At 52.8% G+C, this 14,659-nt stretch overlaps 1 long non-coding RNA gene across 8 annotated transcripts in view; it reads left to right on the top strand.

Moving 5' to 3' along the window:
• LOC102161744 (uncharacterized) overlaps nucleotides 1-14,659 on the top strand; it is a 109,779-nt gene that overhangs the window by 80,253 nt on the left and 14,867 nt on the right. The window contains exons 3-4 of one of the 8 annotated variants that reach the window (XR_014809500.1): nucleotides 4,174-6,953; nucleotides 9,550-11,417. The exons of 5 other annotated variants lie outside the window; for them this stretch is intronic. This is a non-coding gene — a long non-coding RNA (uncharacterized LOC102161744). Of the gene's footprint in view, nucleotides 1-4,173; nucleotides 8,845-9,521; nucleotides 11,418-14,659 lie in introns of those variants that run through there. 2 more of the 8 variants (XR_014809495.1, XR_014809504.1) reach the window with 2 other exon arrangements.

Genomic DNA, 14,659 nt, shown 5'->3' with positions numbered 1-14,659 from the left:
TAGGGGTCCAATAGGAGCTGTAACCGCCCACCTACACCACAGCCACAGCAATGAGGGATCCTTAACCCAGTGAGCGAGGCCAGGGATTGAGCCCATGTCCTCATGGATGCTAGTCGGGTTTGTTACCGCTGAGCCACGACGGGAACTCCCAGTTAAAATTTTTCTGTTGTGTTTTGTTTGTTTGTTTTGCTGTATCTTTTTGTGGATTGTTAGAGGTTGCTTTTGAGATTGCACCCTGTATTCTCAATGTTTTCAGTTTTCTTGGAGTAATATTTCACTACTTTAGGAGTAATGTGACAGTCTTGCCACCATGTGTAAGTCCCTCTCTCTCCCTATTTGCCGTAGTTATTGTGTGTGTGGCCTGCACACGCACCGGCCCGTCGGACCTTGGTAGAATTTGTTCTGGACCATCACACACAGTTGATAGGCTCCGGAAGAGGACCCAGTTTCTTGTATGCCCCGGGCTCTGCGTGTTCGTTTCTCCTCCTTCACTCCCGAAGGCGCGTGTTTCTCTCCAATAGCCTCTCTCCTCCGTCCAAAGAACTTCTTCCATCATTCTTGGTTTTAAGTGACCAGCTTTGTCTCCCAGATTTTGAAAAATCAATCTGTACCTTCTCTTTAGAGTACGAATCTATGGCGAAGCCAGGACTTTTGCCTTCAGGGTGTGGGTGGCGCCCTCGGGGACGGACTGCAGAAAGCCCAGGAGAGGCATTTCCTCGGGGAGGGAGGCCTCCCGTGACGCTGGCGTCCGTGCATAGCCTCCTTCAGCGGATTCGGGCTCCTCGGCCTGTGCGCAGACACTGGCTGTCAACAGTGTCCACATGCACAGGTGGCCATGTGACATAAGGACGCCCATCCTCAGACACCGTTCACTGGACGTGGTGGTTTACGTGTCTGCTAACGTGTAGCCATCCTTCCCTTGGAGCCGAAATTAACCGGTTGGGATCTTGGCTGAGCCAGTGGAATTGTCTCTAATGGCCAGGGTAGGACTGGGGCTTGGGTCTTGGTGATGCAGCTCGTGCTGTCTGAGGGGACTCCCCGCCAGCGCTTTCAGGATGCTGAGATTCCAGCCGCGCGTGAAACGTAAGAGGTGAAGGCTTCCTCACCTCCTGGCACCCAGATTCCCTCCAGACCGCCATCCGCGGGGGCAACATCCTAGAGCTGATGGCTTGTGCGTTCTGCACTGGGGGAGTCATTCCTTGTACGAGAGCTGCCATGGCCAAGGGCAAGCATGAGTCCGACCAGATGAACTGTCTGAGGACGTGCGGCCTAAAGTTATCGCTGGGTTCTCTGGCCCCTTGAGGCTGCTGTGTGTTTTCGTTGTCCTGCTCCGGGGCCTGGCATATCGTATATGCCCAATAAATAATTGATATGTGAAGGAAGGAGCAGGTGTCTCATTGTTTGGTCAGATGACCTCGAGACTTTGCTGATGTCAGCAGGACCGGGTGTCGCGGTAAAAGTGTTAGAGCTGCATCCTCACTTCCAGTTCTCTGTCGGGCATGAAGGGGTAAAAGCTCACTCTTCACAAACCCCTGAAACGTGCAGCGGGAAGTGTGGGGGCCCAGGATGTAGACGGCAGAGTGGAATTCATGCCTGGGAGGAGGCCGGGTTCTCCTCGGATTGGCTCTCCAGCTTGTTATGGCCTCAGGGAAAGCCGCAGAACTCCCCACGCTTCGGTCTTTACCTGGGAAATTACAGACTGGACTATCAGATCCTTTTGAGCTGTGCAGGTCCAGAATTCAACCAAGAGAACGTTCTCAGAACTCATCTAAGTTGATCACAAGACACGGATCAGGGAGCCTAGAGCTTACTTGCTTAAGCCATTCTTCTTTGCTGCTGGTTATCCAGAAACCCTGCGGCTGATTATCCAGAAACCCTGCCGCTGGTTATCCAGAAACCCTGCGGCTGGTTATCTAGAAACCCTGCTGCTGGTTATCTGGAAATCCAGATTTCTCGGGCTAGGTGGGGAGGTGCCTGTTCTGCCAAAGGTAATGACTCACGGACCTTATCAGACGTCGCTGGTCGTAGCAGGTGACTGTTATTGCATCAGTCCACAGGTGAATCCAAAGGTCTGGGAGGGGATTAGATTAAGTACAAAAAACTTGATTCAGCGGCCGAGCAGTTGGGGGCAGCCTCTGCCTTCACAGCAACCTGGCAAATGGCTGCGTCTCAGCTTCTCCAGGGCCCCGTCTGAACACCTTTGCCAGGCACTTACTTACTCTCAGGAGTGAACGTGAGAAACCAGTCCTCTTGGTTCACTTGTGATTGACTGTGACTCGCTGATTGTGACAATTGCCATTCCTGGTTTCCTGGTTGGGAAGTTCTCCCCTTCTCCGAGCCCGAGAGGCCCCGCAGCCCACTCCCTGCAGCACTTTGAGGGGGTGGAGCCTAGATCTCTCAGCCCCGCCTCCCTCCTTCCATCTCCCCAGACGTGAGAGGGACTGTCACCTGCCACAGGCTTCGTCGGCGCTCAGACGCTGCCGAGGACAAGGGGGTAAATTCCACTGTCAGGGTGGCCCCAGATCACCCAGCCTGGGCTTCTCTCTGATTTGTGCTCGTTTTTTTGTTTTGGTTTGGTTTGGTTTTTTTTTTTTTTGCCATTTCTTGGGCTGCTCCTGCAGCATATGGAGGTTCCCAGGCTAGGGGTCCAATCGGACCTACAGCTGGAGCCTGTGCCACAGCCACAGCAACGCCAGATCTGAGCTGCATCTGTGACCTACACCACAGCTCACGGTAAAGCCAGATCCTTAACCCACTGAGCAAGGCCAGGGATGGAACCCACAACCTCTTGGTTCCTAGTCGGGTTCATTAGCCACTGAGCCATGACGGGAACTCCTTGTTTCTTTTTTTGAAATAAAAACATTTTTATACTATATGACTTTTGTAAAAACTACATTAAATGGTCTTTTTGGAACCCAAACCTGAGAGAGAATCATTATTAATAGTTGGCATTTACTTCCACACTTTAAATGTATAAACATGTACTTTAATATAAATGGAATGATTTTGTACATAGTTTGATAACGTCAACGGTATGTCACACTTCTTTCCATGTTAACACTTAAAGGCCTATTAGATCCTTTTTAAGCCCAAAGGTATTTCCATATAGGGATTATCACAACATATTTTAATAATTTTCTGTTGCTTGACATTTGTTTTTTTTTAATGCTATAATAATCATTCTTATACCTATGTCTTTGTGAGAGAATTCTTATAGTGCCTGACATTTAATATATATTAGTTATTACAATTACTAGCGATGCTCTTTAGCCTGATAACACTTGACTTTCTTTGATTTTTTAAGTTGAGTATCTTGTGCTTTTTAAATTTCATGATAAAAAATTTAACCTCTTTTTCTGTTGAGATTTCTTCTTTTCCTATTGATTTATAAGAACTTTTTATATATTGAGAATACTCTTTTATCTGTCATACAAGTTCCAAACATCTTCCCCAGCTAAGGGTCAAATTGAAGCTGTAGCTGCCGGCCTACACCACAGCCACAGCAATGCCAGATCCGAGCCACATCTGTGACCTACACCACAGCTCACGGCAACACCGGATCCTTAACCCACTGAGCAAGGCCAGAGATTGAACCTGCATCCTCATGGGTACTAGTCAGATTCATTTCTGCTGAGCCACACCAGGAACTCCTGTGGTTTTATTTTCATGTAGCCAAATATGACAGTCTTTTCTTTTTGACTTGTGAGTTTAATATATATTTTTAAACTCAGTTTTGTAGGGTTGTTTCGTGATTGTTTTTATGTAGATTAAATGTAGCTGGGAGCTATCTCTGAACATTGTAAGGCAGTGGTTTAGATTTTTTTTTCCCAAAAGGTACTACATTCAAATGAATTTCTCAATCTGCTCCATAGACCATAGGTATTTTTTCTAACTAGTAGTAATAAAAATGAGAAAAACTTGCTGTTCCCTGGTGACCTAGGGGTGAGGACTTTGCCCTTTTACTGCTGGAGCCCAGGGTTCAATATCTGGCCTGGAAACTGAGATCCTTTATCAAAGCCACCTGTGCAACACGGCCAAAACAAAAACGAAACCCCAAACCCCTACCTTCAAAAAAGAAATGAATGAATGAATAAAAACTAATGTTTTCATAGGGATTGACAAGGACAAAGCCTGTTTACATACGACACCAGCTGGGACTCTTTTTTGTTCTAGGTCAGAGGAGCCTGACTCGGACTGGCTCACGTAAAGGGTTCAATGACACACGTGTCCGCAAAGACCAGACGTCATGGCTGTGGACGCAGCTGGATTGGAAGCTTGGGAGCCGCTCCCTCCTTTCCGTGTCATCTTCAGGATGACACTTGCCAGGGTCACAAGACGGTGTCTAGCGACTTCCAGGAATGACCTGTCTCATCCACATCCTGGCCAAAGTGACAGTGACCTTTCGACTGTGCTCTTCCTTCCCAGATCCCGTCACAGCTTTCCTCTTGCCTTTTCCAGCCCCGGCGGCCAGGAAAACCATGCCCGGTCCCTTCCGATGTGGTCGCTCAGAGCCTGCCTGGGGGCAGGGGTGGGGTGGCGGGGGCAGGGGCGGGGGGTGGCGGGGAAAGGTGACTCTCCATCCAAACAGCAGCTGGGGGAGAAAGGCAGAGAGCCCACTGCCAGCGCACAGACACTGTCCCGTTTGGTGTTCACGGGACCCGGCGCCGGCGGGCAGTGTCCGCCTCCTTCTTTTCTGGATGGAGGTGCCCCAGGCCCCACTGCCTTCATCGCTCCCCTAGTCGGCGGCAAAGCTCAAATCTAGGACCAACTCTGCCAAGCTCTCCACTCCTCCCGGGACCTCGAGTGACCTCCCTGCAAGCTTAACATCACCCCTTATTACACGGACGGCGTCAGGTATGCGATCTCACTGCAGAGTTAAAAGGTCACAAGGAGACATTCGCCGTAGGCCACGTGGATGGATGCTCCCAGTGGGGGAAGAACATTCTGGGTTCTGAAGCCATGGTCGGGAGGGCCCTGTTCTAGCTCGGCCCGGGTTTCCCCAAAGAGGAGTGCATGGTGCAAAGGCTCATGCCTGGGGTGCGCCCAGGACTGCAGTCACAGGGAGCAGGAGGGGGTCTCAGGGTGAGACGGGAGGCCGGAGCGAGGCCAGTGAGGCCAAGACGGCGGTCCCTCCGGGGCACCGTCCGACCAACCCCACGGGAGCTTCGGACGCTCTAGAAATGTGTCATCGCGGGGCGAGGAGCACAGGGGAGGTGTTTACGCTACAGCCCACGTCTGCGGTCATCGGCGCTTGTGCCCAGGATGCTGACACCCCTGCGTGTCTGAGTTGTGCGTGGAGGAGCGCGCCCTTGTCTGGACAGCCGGGCCGTCCCTGCGTCGCGGAGCCACAAGGATGGGGATGAGACGAGGTGCACGAAGCCGGGTGAATAGAACTGCTCACCGCAGCGGCTGGAAGGAGATGGGACCAGGGGATTTTAAGTGGGGGATTTTACGCTGGGCAAGGGGCCCAGGGGCTTCCACACGCGGTCCATCATAAGCTGACAGTCCAAACCCTGAGATGAGGAGGTGACCCACCAACGAGCCTAAATTCCTGGCTCCCCAGCTAACATCTGAAAAGCAGATGCCTGGATCACTGCAAGCACCTCCTGAAAAGGTCTTGCTGGTTTAACCCCTTCAACCCCTGCACCGATCTTCCTAAAACACAACAAACACCGCCATTCCTGTCATCGCCTTCCCGAAAGTGTTCATGCTTCTGCACTGCTTGCAGGATTATGGACAGATTTCTTTGCTGGACATTCAGTATTCCTCACAATCGGTTTTTACGATAATTAAACAGCTGACTCCCCATCACTGCCCCGCTTGGACTCAAGCCAGTCCAGTTTCCTTACCGTTTGAGAACCGGGCCAAGATTTTTCCTTCTCTGTGCCTTTGCTAGCGTTGTTCACCCAACCGACAGGGATGATATGCAAATCACTGACCAACTGCCAGGGCAGACACGGACCAATCAGCATGAGAACTGAGCCTGTCGGAACTGGTGGTGGGTGGAATGGACAAAACAGGTTGACCAGTTGGCTCAGCCCCCCTTCTCCTGCCCGTCGGACCCCATCTCTCCCTCCGAGAAGTTTCCTGCATTGCTCTTGCTTATCTTGGTCTTTCCTTCTTTGGGATTAATTACTGCCTTATGTCCTGAATATTCTTAAAGCTGTTCATGTGATGATGTAACAGCCCCAAACACCTGCACTTTTTGGCAACATATTATCTCCACTTCCTATGGGGACAATTCCACGATCTTTTGTGTAGAGAGAATAGAAAGATGTAATTCGGGTTTTCTCACGGTGATCAAACGAGTTATTACTGATATTTTAGAAAAGTTTCAGTTTCAAAAATTTGTGACTGATGACACAAATTTTTAGAATTTTTTTGTTGTATAGGAGGAAAACCTCTAAGTTTCCTTCATGTAGGAACTATAAAATTTAAGATATCATGTTCCCATGAAATGCTCCTTGAATTGCCTTTAGATAAATTCCTAAAAGCTGGTCCAACACTGGGATGGCCTGCAGTATTTTATCCGTGTGGTGACATCAAAACATGGTCCCCAAGGGAGTTCCCTGGTGACCTAGTGGGTTAGGACCTGGTGTCACGGCTGTGGCTTGGGTTCCATCTCTAGCCCAGGAGCTTCTGCATGGCGTGGACTGGGAGGTGGGGTCTGTGTCTCTGGGGAAAGCAGTGCAGCTACCGCCTAGTTCTCTGGGGTTCTCGCCTCTGGAGCCCGATCCTTCGTGTAAGAAGGTGGCCCTCCAAGACTGTCCTCCTTGGGCAGGAAGCCTGCGCCATATCTAGGGGCTGCAGCCACAGCCTGGCTGAGATCCCAGCCAACAGCCAGCACCAATCAACAGGGCTGATTCTGGCACCGACGATAATGTCACCCCCCCTCCCCCCACCGAGCGGTTCTTCCAGCCGAGGCCCCAGACATGGTGGGGCAGAGATAAGCTGTGCCCAGTCCAAGTTTCTGTCCCAGAGAATCCACGAGCATAATGAGATGGTGGTTTGTAGCACCAGTTAACACAGTAGTAGTGACCAGAATACCCGGGCAAAAGGAACTGGGCCCCAGGCCACTCCTGACATCTTGGGGTTGCCAGCTTGCGTACAGATGGAGGGCTGCATACCACGGCTAGATGCCTAAAGTTTTATAAATTAAGTGTTATAAGTCGTGCCAGGAACTATCAAATAAAGGGGTTCTCCCCTCCTTCCCTGAAAAGTATCCTTCCTTCGACCCAGAGGCCACAGCTTTGGATGTGGGATTCCCATCGTGGGCCCCCGCCTTCCTCAGCCCCATGGGCTCCGCCCAGCACCTGTGCGGGCTCCACACACGCACCCCAGGCCCCGTCCTTACGCCCTGAAAACAGCCCCGTCGCGGCCTTTCCTGGTCCTGCAGGAGCCCAGCCAGCAGTGGATGTTGTCACCCACCCACGGGTGACAGCCCAGGGGTGTGGCACAGGATGTCGCGGGATCCCAGGTCTGGTGTAGTGTCGGGGCTCTGGGGCAGGTCCCACAACGTGGAGCTCCCCAGTGGCCGGGCTCCGGTCAGTCCCGGGCCGCCCCAGGGCGTTCCTCGTGCCAACTGCAAAGCGAAATCCTGCTCAATCCCACTGACTGAGTATTCAGTTCCGTTCCCTTCTGCCGTTTCCCACGACTCTCCTGGCCAGGTCAGTGCCACCTGAGAGGAAGGCAAGCGTGACTTAGGACGAGTCACAGTGGAAAGAGATGGCCGTGCCGTCAGTTCTGGCGGAAGCTTCTCCCTTGGGAAACATTCCAGTAACACACAGTGAAGCCAAGAGGCCCAGGCCTGCGGGGGCTGAGCAGCCACTGCTCCGGGGGCTTCGTGGAGAGCCGCCTCCCTCCCCCTTTCTCGGTCCGTCCATCCCCTCTCGATGGACACCCAGTGGGAAACAAGAGTGCGGACTCGGCCTCTGTGACCCGGGAAGAACTTCACTGGAGTGGGTGGAGGCCAGGACTACTGACCCGAGGGCTGCATTTGACCACAAATGTATTTTTATTTGGCCTGTGCCGGGTTTAATATTTTTTTTCTGAATAAGGGGTTAGCACTTAAAACGGGCAGACTTCACACCAGCTTCTCGATGTCTTGCCTTACCTGATAGCGAGAATGATCTGGAACCGCGGGCCTGCATTTCCCCAGAGCCACCAGCCGCTGCTCCTTGGGACCCAGGCTCCCGGGGTCTCCGGGCCGCGCCCCTCATGCCCCTCGTCATTTGGGTCTAACTGCTGGGGCATTCGCGTGTCCAGCACACGGTTAGAGTAGTGAGACACAGACGCAGGTGCCTGGGGGAGAGAGCCCTGCCTGCTGACTAACGGCCAGCAGGTGGCAGTGGGTTTGAAGGAACCAAGGAATGAATGAATGAGTGACGGGGGAGATGAAAGGTCATGGTTCAGGTGAGTAAACACACCTCAGCAGGACAAGGCAATCGCCTTAACTGTGCAGTCTTCTCTAAAGAGTAAATTTAGTAGCTCTTCCTTCTGCTCTTCACTGACTATATGCTACTAATAATAGACTCTAATTTGACCAGATCTTTAAAGAGAAGGAAGCTTATAAAACTTCTCCACGTGGATCAACCAGAAAGAAAATGCAACACTGCAGCCCGCCTCCTCCATGAACGACAGATCTGCCACGAAACCTACGTTTCTTATGCTCTTTATTTTATTTTTTTAATTTTTATTTTTGTCTTTTGTCTTTTTAGGGCTGCACCCGTGGCATATGAAGGCTCCCAGGCTAGGAGTCGAATCAGAGCTGGAGCCGCCGGCCTACATCACAGCCACAGCAACGCCAGATCCGAGCCGTGTCTGCGACCTACACCACAGCTCACAGCAACACTGGATCCTTAACCCACTGAGCGAGGCCAGGGATCGAACCTGCAACCTCATGGTTCCTAGTCGGATCCGTTTCGCTGCGCCAAGACGGGAACTCCTATTTTTTTTTTTTTTAATTTAAAGAGTTACATTCCCATCTTATGCAACCCTTTAAAAAAATAAACACAACAGTGCGGCAGGTTCTCAGAAAATTTCCATGGAATTACCATGTAGTCTAGACACCTCTCTTCTAGGTTTGTCCCCAAAGAATTGAAAATAGTCTTGAACAGCCGTGTGCACACCCGCGTTCATAGCAGCCTTATTCACGACAGCCACCCAGCTGTCCATCGAAGAATAAACGGGTAAGAAAATGTTGTCTCTTCATAAAATGCAGTATTATTCAGCCTTAAATCGGAAGGAATTCTGACACAGGCTATAGTACAGAGGAACCCTGAAGACGTCATGCTCAGTGAAAAAAGCCAGTCACAAAAAGCCATGTACTGGGTTATTCTAGAGGCCCCTAGAGTCATCAAAATCAGAGACAGAACGTGGGAGGGTGGCTGTCAAGTGGCTGAAGCGAGGTGATGGCGAGTTAGTGTTTAAGCAGACAGAGTGGAGTTCCTGTCATGGCGCAGCAGAAACGAATCCAACGAGTATCCATTGAGGACGCAGGTTTGATCCCTGGCCTCGCTCAGTGGGTTAAGGATCCAGTATCACCGTGAGCTGTGATGTAGGTTGCAGACATGGCTCAGGTCCCATGTTGCTGTGGCTGTGGCATGGGCTGGTGGTTACAGCTCCAATTCCACCCCTCGCCTGGGAACCTCCTTATGCCGCAGGTGTGGCCCTAAAAGATTAAAAAAAAAAAAATTAAAGGGGACAGAGTTTCTCTTTGGGAAGATGACACACTTCTGTGGATGGATGGAGGTTACACAACAAGGCGAAGCTACTTAATGTCACAGAACAGCAATTTAAAGACCGTTGAAATGGTAAATTGGGTGTTAGGTGTATTTAGACACAACTTTAAAATAAATGGAAAAGATACACGTGTGATCAGCAGGTTTTCATTTGAAGTCACAACTAAGCTCAGCTCGCTGCTCCCGAGAGGGTGCGGGGCAGCCGTCAGAGAGGCGTGGGGCAGGGGGGACGAAGCGGGCTCACGAGGTGCATCGGCCAGTGGAGGGGGCCCTGGCCCCTGGATGAAAAGAAGCCGCCGTCTGACTTCCACAGCCTCCTGGCCAGTAAACGCCTCCTTCTCCTCCAAGTGCTTGGGGATCAGAACTCAGCTGTCAGCCTTTTTCAAAACAACTCTGATGCAAAGAGGATGCAGGCTTCAAAGCCTGGACCCCCCACCCCCATGGTGCAGCCGCCCTGCCAGGGCCAAGACCAGTGGTGCACAAGAGCCCCCGCTGCCACCGTGGCAGGCACCTCGCCCTGGGCCCTGGGAGCCTCTGGCTTTTCCACGGAGATCACCACCGCTGGGCCAGGGCGGGAACCGGCCGGGTTAAGCCAGATGCTGTGCTTTCCTCCAGGCGGGAAAAGGGGGTCCAGCCTCTAAGGAAAAAGCCACCGGGCTTCGTGTTTTGATCCCACTTGGCCCCACTTCCTCCAAGTCCCAGCTGTCTGTGGAACAGGGAAATGAGCCGAGTCAGAGGACCGAGCTGATATGATTCATGCGTTTGTCAGGCGGGAAGGAGCAGGAAGCAGAGCACAGCGCCCGGCGCGTGACCTCATGCCTCTGGCATCCCGGCCGGTCCTGGCACCGCCCTGAGCCTTTCGAGACGCAGGAGACCGACGCTGCTGGGTGGTGGGACGTCCCGTCCTCGGAGCGGGTTAAGGGGGAACCGTGGTATGTGTTCCGCCGCCAAGGACTCCAGGAGAAGCGAGAGGAGAAACAGAACCCTGCCGTCCAAACGCAGTGGAAAAACACTCTTAAAAACAAATGCTGAGAAGCACAATGTGCTTTTATTGTGCCTGGGATTTTTTAAAAAACGGTTTTGGAAAAATAATCTCCTGATGTTTTACCAAGTTCCTCCAGAAGAGAGGTCACTCCAGGGCAATTAGCAAGTTGGCCCCAGGGCCTGGGAACTCGCATCTCCCGCCGTCTTTCTTAGGGAGCGTGCAGGGAGGTGGTGGGGGCGGGGGGGGGCTTTCACCCCTCTTTCACAGACAAGGAAGGTTCCAGGGCTCATGCTGTGACCTGGCCCTAGGCTCTTGCCTCCTGGCAACAGAGATCAGGTTTTGGCCTTTTACTGAAGTTTCCTGAGCCCCTGGCCCCCGGTCCAAAGCAAGAGAGCTGTCAGGGGAGGGGGCCCTCTGGTCTCGGAGCCCCCCCATCACAGAGGGAGAGGACAAGAGCGCTCCTCCCTCCCACAGAGGCCACCTGGCTAAGGGGACATTGGCCTGGCCACTTCTGTCCTGCGTGTTCCCACAGCTCTTGCTGGCCGTGCAACTGGGCTGGTTCCCACCCCGGTCCTGCAGCCCGCCCCTGCCCCCCCTTCTCTCTGGGCTCTGTGAGGGCCACGGGGCTAACTCCTTCTTGCACTCGCAGTATCATAGGTGCTCAATAAATTTTATTCTAATTAATAAGTGCACAAGCAATGGATTCCATGTTTAAACCAACAAATGACTTGAGGCCTTATCCCACGCAGACTGCGCCTCCTCCCAGCAGCCGGGGCCCAGTCATGAGTGTGTCTGGGAGCTAGGAACTTAGCCCCATTTCAAGGCAATATTCTTTTACTGTATATTCCACATGTATTTAGCAAGAAGAAACACATTTTCTTGTGGTGAAAACTTATCGTCTTCCCATCCAGGGACGTATTAGCTACACTGAATGTAACGTAGCGGCTAACGTTACGTGTTTGGAGTTGCCTTTCGGTTTTTCCATCACTTGAGACTGGATTACAATTAGTCATTCACAAACGCAAAGAATTGCAATAACACAGAGCCTCGTTCAAAATAGATTTGAAATTTATTTTTCCTGGCTTTCATTATCCCTCAAACCTTTCCATCTTTTTCTAGGGTCCTTTGTGTGTCCTGGGCTCTCCTTTGCAATTTTCTGAACACAGCTTCCTGTTTACACACTAAATAGGGTGAGATGTGGCATAAAGCCAACCCCCCCAGTCCCAGGAAGCACCCCTCTTCAGGGCGTTATCTGGTGTCGGGACCTCCCTTGACCTGGGGTCACACTCACCTGACGACACCGTGGCTGCCCTTCCGTGTTCACTCAGCTGGGAAGGATGGGCCGAGAGAAGGGGTGAGGCGTCGCTGTCCACCTGGGGGGAGGGACTGCGTGCCGGGCAGAGGACTGGTCTATGCTGAGCCCTTGATCTAGAGTCACCCATGGAGCCCCGTGGGGGGTTGGTTCCAGCAAGGGCTGAGCGTGGGGCCCAGAGCAGTTGCCTGGCTCCCACGTGTTGACGCAGGCTGACCTCGCTGCTCAGGTCCACCACGAGGCAGAATCACCACACAGCCTCCCGATGACCGATGGCCATGAAGTCCTAAGAATAAAAAGGTCACTTCCCCAGAGCATCAGCTCCCTCCAGGTGGGCGTGTTTGCTGCAAGGCCAGCGCCAAGTCCGAGGGGAGCGGGGTCCCGCGGGGTCTAGCGAGGCAGCACACTGGCGTTCAGGGACTAGTTGGGCCTGGACGAACTTGGGGCAACATCGCCCTGAGTAAGGTTCCCTCTGTGTCCATTTATGGCCCCTTCACGACGTGACCGTGAGTGGAGGCTTGCTGTGTCCATTTGGCAGGTGAGAAAGCTGAGGCTCAGGGGCTGACTTGTCCCCGTACGAACAGCCCGTCGGAGCTCAGATCTGTTTGATCTGGGGATCCCTGTTCTTTCCCCAGTGCCACATGGTTCTGGAGCCACCAAGCCGGTTCTGTCAGAGACCTAACTGTCGTGTGCTGCCCAGCAAGGCCCGGAGAGCACCCCCTGGGGTGTCCCCCCCAAATACGAGTCAGCAGGGGAACTGGTTCAGGGCTGTGGGCAGGGCAGCGGGGACTTATCTCCTGGCACCTGCAGATAAGGCCCGGCCAGAACCTCCAGTGTGTCACCGCCACGAGGCCCGGCTTTATCTGCCTCCACATGGGCAGGTGTTGGGAGGCAGAGAGGGCTCGAAGTCCAGAGTCCGGGGCTGCAGAGAGCAGCCCACGAGCAGGTTCCTGTAGCAAATGCGGGTTTGGGGATGGATGGACTGGCGTGGGGTGCCGAGGGCAGCCTGGGAGCACCGTTCACCGTGTGCGGGGGGGCCCTGCGTCTGTGGGGGCTGTGGGCGTGTGTGTGGGAGGTGATGGGCCCAGGCTGGACTCCACGGCAGCCCGCCCGCCGCCCCCAGCGGCTGGTTTTCGGGCAGAGTAACCCCGAGGGGCTTGGGGGTCGGCGACTTGGGGCCGTCCTCAGACTTGCTCCAGACCTGGCAGGCAGGTCACAGCCTCGAGGGCTGGTCCCAGGAACCTGTGCTTTTCATCGCATTTCTAGGTGGTTCTTACACTGAAATATGAGAGCCTCTGTTTGAGGGATGGGCGGAAAATCAGATGCCCACTTTTAACGTTTAGACTTGCAGTATTTGACAGTTTTTGATTTAAAAATACAGGTCGGGGGGAGAAAGGAATGGAGGCGGAGGAGAAAAAAGGCAGCATGATGCGGGGCGGGGGGTGGGGGGCGCTTGGGTAAAGGAACCGGTCTCCAGACTCCGGATATTCGGGACAGGCCGTCTGCCTTCTCTCTGTCCCTTCATGTGCTTTTCCTCCTCCTCCTCCTCCTTCTCTCCCTCTCTCTGCCCTTCTCCCCCTCCTCCTCCCCCTCCCTCTCTCTCCCCCTCCTCCCCTCTCCCCCCACAAATACCATTACCATCACCAAGCCAGTACCGCCACCATACTCCCCGCCAAAATCAAAACCAACCTTAAACTAGTATCTGCCAGGCCTGGGGCTGCAATGGTTTGTCTTCTCCAGAGCCCGGCGTTAATATTTCAGGACCAGAAAAGCACAGTCAAGCCTCCCAAGAACTGCTTCCAAAGTTGCCTTCTTTTCCTGGACAAATAAATCCTCAGGCTCCTAGCTTCCTGTTGCCGTGGAGTTGATTCCACATACTTGGTTACAAAAGGAAGATTGTTTTGGTTTGTTTTTTCCTTTTAAATGAGTTTCTTTTCTTTTCTTTTCTTCTTTTTTTTTTTTTGTCTTTTTGCCATTTTCTTGGGCTGCTCCCGCAGCATATGGAGGTTCCCAGGCAAGGGGTCTAATCGGAGCTGTGGCCACGAGCCTGTGCCAGAGCCACAGCAACATGGGATCCGAGCCGCACCTGCAACCTACAGCACAGCTCATGGCAATGCCGGCTCCTTAACCCACTGAGCAAGGCCAGGGATCGAACCTGCAACCTCACGATTCCTAGTTGGATTTGTTAACCACTGCGCCACAAAGGGAACTCCTTAAATGAGTTTCTTCCAGTTTCCACTGAGGCGCAGCAGAAATGAATCCGAAAAGGAACCATGAGGTTGCAGGTTCAATCCCTGGCCTCGCTCAGTGGGTTCCATATGCCACGGGTGTGGCCTTAAAGAGCAGAAATAAACAAACAAATAAAGAAAGAAAGAGTTTATTTGGCTTCAAAACGCAGAAAAAGTACATTCCAAAGAGAACCTTAAAATCTGTGGACCTAAATTCCTAAGTGTTGAGTTTTTCACACTTAGGGTCTCTAGAGCGAAGCCTTTCAGGGCCTGGCTCCTGGGAGGTGAGGTAGGTGTGAGAAATGCCCTGAACTGACAGCAGGCAGTGCCAGGCCTGAGCTGCCCCGGGGAAGGTGGCCTTCCAGTGTGGGCGCCACACGTTGGCAAACACTGA

Source organism: Sus scrofa, chromosome 7 (assembly GCF_054392235.1).
Source record: "Sus scrofa isolate SSC_HxYL_T2T_F1_AM1 chromosome 7, Sscrofa_HxYL_maternal_Yorkshire_Landrace_v2.0, whole genome shotgun sequence".
NCBI lineage: Eukaryota > Metazoa > Chordata > Mammalia > Artiodactyla > Suidae > Sus > Sus scrofa.
Note: the sequence above shows the minus strand (reverse complement) of the source record. Positions and strands in the feature narration are given on the sequence as shown.